Here is a 7,065-nt window from a genome sequence, read left to right as displayed (position 1 = left end):
GAAGCAAATAAGATGAAAACACACGGCAATTCCGATATGTCGTTAATGGAAGCTTCTTGATCGGCTTAGATTAGTAAAATATTAATTTCTAATGGTTCTTCACTGAATGATTTTCGTTAATTAGCATGCAAAGAGAGATCTCTGGAGAAAATTTCAAAAAAAAAAAAAAAAAAGAAACAATTTGGCGCAGGGAATCAAACGGAAAAGATCAAATGTTGAATTTAGACCGAAATCTAGGGTTTCATAAAGTGCGGATGTATTTAGTCCGCGCTTGAATCCTTGGTCTAACGTTCTGGTTACAGGTATTAAACAAAGAAAATGATGGACTGAATACGGCCTTCTGATTAGTCAGCACAAATCACATGTTTGTGTGACACTACAAGTCTTCTATGGCAAGGGAGTTCACTCCCATATGAAAGGATTATAAATAAATAAATAAATAAATAAAAGGATAAGACGGTTAGAGGGAGATAAACGAAACTGTTAGATTACATATTCCGGCAGACGATAAGTCTGGAGCGCAGACGACTGAAGAAAACCACCAAGAAGATAGGCATGGCAGCTTAAACCAGCTCAAGGGGAATGTTTGTCAAGAGATCGTAGATGGGACCCTTCGCAGGCGAGGATTAATTCGGTCCTCACTGCCCTATTCAGGCGAAGCGTACATATTAAGGGGCGAAATGTTTGTGACCCTGCAGTACCTGCTGACGATACGGAAGGGTTTTAGAGCAAAAGCTTACGACACCTCAGAGTAGCTCCTGCAGATTTAGTGCGGCACAAAACATTTCCGAGATTCATTTAACCGTTCGCACGTCTGAGTATTAAGTTATTGTGCCTTCAACGGCCTGATGGTTTCGAAGGGGGCACCGTTGTGACATGTAGCGTGTCTTGGATGGGGGGCATTTTTAAAGAACTAGCAGTATCCGTAGTGGTTCGGGAGTTGCACCGACGATCGCAAGATCGTGGTTTCGATCCCCGATCAGGCGGTGCGTTGTGTTCTTGAGCAAAAAATTCATTTCACATTACTCCACTCCACTCTGCTGTAAACGAGTAAACCTGCTATGGACCGGCACCCCATTCAGGGGGTCAATGCTGTGGTCTTGGTCACTTATACGCTATGAAGCCAGGTAACTGGCTCTATGAGCCCTAGCATTTGAGACAGCCAAGTCTTGGGGGTCGAGGTTGATGGTGTAGCCTTGGCTCTCCATATCTAACCACAATTGGTCCCTTTGAGACAGGGATAGGTTAGAAAAACGGTAAGATCTTCAGAATTGAAGAGGGCGCACACACATGACGGGTTTACACGCCGTTTCCATTTGGGTCCGAAGCACTGGGCCCGAAGTTGAAGTCCTTCACCAGTTGATTTTATAAATCCATGAGCTTTACATATCTATTTGTGCATACACACAGAGATTTGTGCATCTCTGTGTGTATGTGTGCACCACTGAAACTCGAGAACAACCCAACCGATTTCATTCAAATTTTACACATGCCTTACTTAGGGTCCATGGAGTGTCGTGGGCTAAACAAATTTTGAACTTCTTGCCTAATGCGAGCCCGGAGCAATCTCTTATCTCTTACGCTGTTTCGGTATTAGGTATCACGAGTGAAACAATAACATCTCTATTGTAATGTGATAAAATAGTCTCACTATTATATGGTTTCAATTTCAATTAGTTTCACCGTGTACATATATAGATATATATTAGGTTCATTCCTATGTGGGTGTCTTTTCAGAACATTGTCTGGTTTAAAAAGCCACATCAGACGCCATGATGACTCTAAGGTATAGGTACAGGAGGTGGTCAAACTCTGCGTAAGGAGCAGACAACGCGAGGGTGTACATATATATTTGTGTATATATATATATATTTGTGTATATATATATATGTATGTATATTTATGTGTATATATATGTATATATATGTATATATATGTATGTATATATATGTATATATATGTATGTATATATATATATATATATATATATATATATATATATATATATATATATATATATATATATATATATATATATATATATATATATGTATATATGTATGTAAATATACGTATATATATAAACTAATACAACCCCGAAGGCGGTGTCCCAGCAGTCTTATGACCGAAACAATGGAAGTGGCTGTGTGGTAAGACGCTTGCTTCCCAACCACATGGTCCCGGGTTCTGTTCCACTGAGACCAACCAAACTTTGTGAGTGGATTTGGTAGACAGAAACTGAAAGAAGCCTGTCCTATTTATATATATGAGTGTGTATATAAATATATATATATATATATATATTTATATTTATATATATATTTACGCGTGGTTGTGTGGTAAGAAGCTTGCTTCTCAGCCACATGGTTCCGGGTTCAGTTCCACTGCATGGCACCTTGAGCAAGTGTCTTCTACTATAGCCTCGGACCGAACAAAGCCTTGTGATTGGATTTAGTAGACGGAAACTGAAAGAAGCCTGTCGTATGTATATGTATATATGTGTATGTTTGTGTCTTTGTTTGTCCCTCCACCATCGCTTGACAATCGATCTTGGTGTGTTTACTTCTCTGTAAGTGAGCGGTTCGGCAAAAGATACCGATAGATTAAGTACCAGGCTTACAAAGAATAATACAGTTCTATATTTAAGAGATGAGGAATTATGTACATAATTTACATTACTTATATTTAACGGATATACCTTCCAGCCTTCATCAGGTGTCTTGAGGAAATTTCGAACCTGGGTTCTCATTCCTAAGGTATTTTTCAATGTTATTATTACTATTATTATTAAACCAGAAATTATTATTATTATTATTATTATTATTATTATTATTCAGTGAATAATAATAATATCAATAATAATAATAATAATAACATTGAAAAATACCTTAGGAATGAGAACCCAGGTTTGAAATATCCCCCAATGGCTGAAACAAAGTAAAAGAATAAAAGAATACACCCACCCACATACACACACGATCTATTGTTAGAACATTTTGGTGAAGGCGTTTGGTGGAATGAGAGAAAGAAAGAGGCTGCAGCGAAGATGAAAGATTCCTGGCAATTGAGAACTCGCTAGAATTTTCAACAGCAGCAGCAGCAGCAGCAGTCGCAACAATAAATTCTTGCAGCAACAATAGCAACAACAACATCAACGATGCTGCTAATACTCCAACAACAACAACAGTAAAGCCACGCTGTTGTTGTTCTTTTACTTGTTCCAGACATCTGGCTGCGACCATGCTGGAGCACCGCCTTTTAGTTTGAACAAATTGACGCCAGGACTTATTCTTTGTAAGCCTAGTACTTATTCTATCGGTCTCTTTGCCGAACCGTCAAGTTACAGAGACGTAAACACACCAGCATCGGTTGTCAAGCGATGGCAGGGGGACAAACACACACACACACATATATATAGAGAGAGATATATTCGACGGGCTTCTTTTAGTTGCCGTCTTCCAAATCCACTCACAAAGCTTTGGTTGGCCCGAGGCTATAGTTGAAGACACTTGCCCAAGGTGCCACGCAGTGGGACTGAACCCGGAACCATGTGGTTGGGAAGCAAGCTTCTTAACACACAGCTACGCCTATGTCTTGAAGTCTACATTGAACTTGTTGAGTAATATTAATTTGAAATTCCGACACAAGGCCACCAATTTCGGGGTGGCGGGTAAGTCGATTAAATCGACCCCAGTACGCAATTGGTACTTTATTTATCGACCCCGAAAGGATGAAGGACAAAGTTGACCTCGGTGGAATTTGAACTCAGAACGTAAAGACAGGCGAAATGCCGATGATGATAGCATTTGGTAAGGAACCGGCGTGCTAACGATTCTTTTCTATTTTAGACACAAGGCCCGAAATCTTGGGGGAGGGGCCAGTCGATTAGATCGACCCCAGTGCGCAACTGGTACTTAAATTACCGACTCCGAAAGCATGAAAGGCAAAGACGACCTGGGCGGAATTTGAACACAGAACGTAAAGACAGACGAAATACCGTCAAGCATTTCGCCCGGCGTGCTAACCACTCTGCCAGCTTATTTGGTGAGGAATGCTAACACAGCATTGTTATTTTGACTGTTATCTACGATAACCAAACAGTCTCGTTGCTATTCCGAAGACTTCAAAATTACGCCGTTTTTGGTAAAGAAATAACTATTTAGTTCGTTTGTCCTGGAAAACTTTGATTACATAAGGCATACTCTTTTCTATGTTTATATACAGCACACCCCATTTTTTTAATGTTTATATATATATAATACACCCCACTTTCTATGTTTATATTTATAATACACCCCTATTTCTATATTTATATACATTATACCGCTCTTTCTATGTCTATATACAGTATACTTTCTGTTTATATACAACACACCACTCTTTCTATGTTTATATACAGCATATCCTGACTATGTGTTTATATTTGGAACAATTACAACTGTACTCGGGTTAGTATTGTGGCAGCTTGAATGAAAGAACTTTGTGGTGAGGGAGGAATTTTGGAACAGTTGTCCTTCGAAGTCCCATGCATCTTTGGAAAAGAAAAGGGGTATGAAAGTGTGAGTATCAGCATGCAAAATGTGTGCGAAACATTTGATTAAATTTGGGGAAAAGAACTCGTAGAAGCAGGCCCGGTTGTGTGGTTAGAAGCGAGCTTTGCGACCGTATGGTTTTGGGTTCAATCCCGTTGTGTGGCACTTTGGGCCGACCAAAGCCTTGTGAATGGATTTCGTAGATGGAAACTGTATCGAAACCCGATAAGATGTGCGTGTATTTGTGTTCCCATCCCACCTCACTGCTTGACAATTGGTTTTAGTTTGTTTACATCTCCGTAACTTAGCGGTTCGGTAAATTAGACCAATACAATAAGTACCAGACTGGGGTCGATTTGTTTGACTAAGCCCTTCAAGATGGTGCCCCAGCATGGCCGTAGACCAATGACTGAAACAAGTAAAAATTCATTAAAAAAAATTTGATAAGCATATTTTCCGTTTGATGTAAAACTGAAATACTACAAAAAGGGCGAAGGTTAAAAAAAGGTACTGTTTTTCCTTTCTCGTGTGGTATGGGACTTCGAAGGTCTGCTACTCCAAAAAACCCCATCAGAATGGCGAAGAAACGTGCTGAGCTCCATGATGCTCCTGAACTTTAACGCTCTTTCACAACAGAATTAAAACTACGCGCTATTTTGGCGGTGGCGTTATTTCTCATATGTGGGCGTTCCTAAATAATATTTGCAGGGTACATTGTTCGACGCACAGTCATATATAATAAGATCTAAACTAAGAGATTGTGAGAGTATCACCATTTACTTGTCAAATTTACAAACCCAATGAGAGAGGCTTCCCACGTTGTACGAAATAGTAAGTTAAGGGACCCTGTAGAGATGGTCACCTCACTAGAAATAGCAGCCAAATTGCATTCAAATCTTATTCTTAATGCTTAAAATGAAGATATATTACATGATGTTGTCCCAATATTTCCCAGATAAAAAAGATAAGATGGTCACGACTGGAATGTGCTTGGATCGAGCTAACCTGTGACTAAACAACTACAAAACCACAACAAAAACAACAGCGACGACGAACGTACGAACCAACTTCGTTTCCCTCTGTATAAATATTTATTAATTTTCTCCCCTTAAACAAAAGAATCCTAACCCCCTACCCCCACGCCCCAGCACCTTAAAAAAACATTGGAGCATATTTTATAAGGAAAAATATTTGAAATATTTCTCTAAATATTTCTTCCTTTGTAAACTCTAGAAAACGGAACGTCGAGCAACAGGTGTGGGGGGGGGGGGGCAGCTCTGCTATCAGCCTGCGAGAAATAGCAACCAAATTCCACTCGAATCACTATCAGCTGTTGGAAATAAATAAAAAACAGTATGATCTTATGAACAAAGGAGTCCTTGATAGAGGTCATTCGGTCTGCTAGAAGCAGCAGTCAAACCCCACGCTTATTGTCACGCATAGTATGTATAGGTATGTATGTATGTTCATAGATAGATAGACAGACAGACAGACAGACAGACAGATAGATAGATAGATAGATAGATAGATAGATAGATAGATAGATAGATGAACGTTAGTGGGTGGACGGGTGTGTATGTATATGTATATATACGTATATATGTGTATGTATGCGTATACATACATACGCAAACTTTATATAAACACACATACGTATACAGGATTGTTCGGGCGCGTATATAAAAGGGATGGTCTCGGCTGGAATGCTTTCGATCAGCATTAACACAAGGCTAAAAAGCAAGCACGAGACAATCATAAGACCAGAATATCTTACAATTTCTCACCAAATATTACACCAAGGAAGCATAAACATCAACAACAACAGTTAGTTATATATGAACTTACTTTCGAATCAGTCCGGCAATGCGTATACATTCATATATGTATATATATATATATATATATACGAGTATATAATTGTGCGTATATAATTGTGGATAGATAAAGCAGAGGTTTGTTACGGCATGGTTTTGGCGGAGATTGTCAAACTTGTCGACTTTCCTTCGTTGAAAACTTCCAGTTGTGAATGAGTATCGATTCCGGATTTTGGTAGTAAACAATAGCTGAAAGTTGATGGGAGATGAACCATCGCTGGGAGTGGAGCTGGCAGTGCCAGAAGTGAGCTCACCTCGATAGTTTCATAAGGGGGAATTTTAGAGTTGTAATAAACATTTGTATAATGAGGTCAGTGATTCATATGATGATGGTGGTAGTGACGGTGGTGGTGGTGGTGGCGGTGCTGATAGTGTTACTGGGTAACAGCGGATAGCCGCTGCTTGCCTGCCTCTCTGCAGTAATGTTATAGCACTCTTCCTCCCCCTCCACCTCTCTATCTCTATCTCTCTCTGTGTCTCTCTTTTTTGTATCTGTCTATCTGTCGGTCGGGCGGTCGGGCTTGTCGGTCGGTCGGTCTGTCTGCTTTGTATGTCTGTCTGTCTGTCTGTATGTATGTATGTACTTGTGTATATCTATCTATCTATCTATCTGTCTGTCTGTCTGTCTGTCTGTCTGTCTGTCTGCCTGTCTGTCTGTC

The 7,065-nt window shown here is 39.7% G+C and overlaps 1 protein-coding gene across 1 annotated transcript in view; it reads right to left on the bottom strand.

Annotated features, from left to right (window-relative positions):
- LOC106878757 (uncharacterized) overlaps window positions 1–6,666 on the bottom strand; it is a 31,721-nt gene extending 25,055 nt beyond the window's left edge. The window contains exon 1 of the mRNA XM_089351696.1: window positions 6,378–6,666. The gene's annotated coding sequence lies outside the window, so the exon portion shown is untranslated. The remainder of the gene's footprint in view (window positions 1–6,377) is intronic.
- Between the last annotated feature and the right edge of the window lie 399 nt (window positions 6,667–7,065).

Source organism: Octopus bimaculoides, chromosome 4 (assembly GCF_046866305.1).
Source record: "Octopus bimaculoides isolate indiv1 chromosome 4, ASM4686630v1, whole genome shotgun sequence".
Lineage (NCBI taxonomy): Eukaryota > Metazoa > Mollusca > Cephalopoda > Octopoda > Octopodidae > Octopus > Octopus bimaculoides.
Note: the sequence above shows the minus strand (reverse complement) of the source record. Positions and strands in the feature narration are given on the sequence as shown.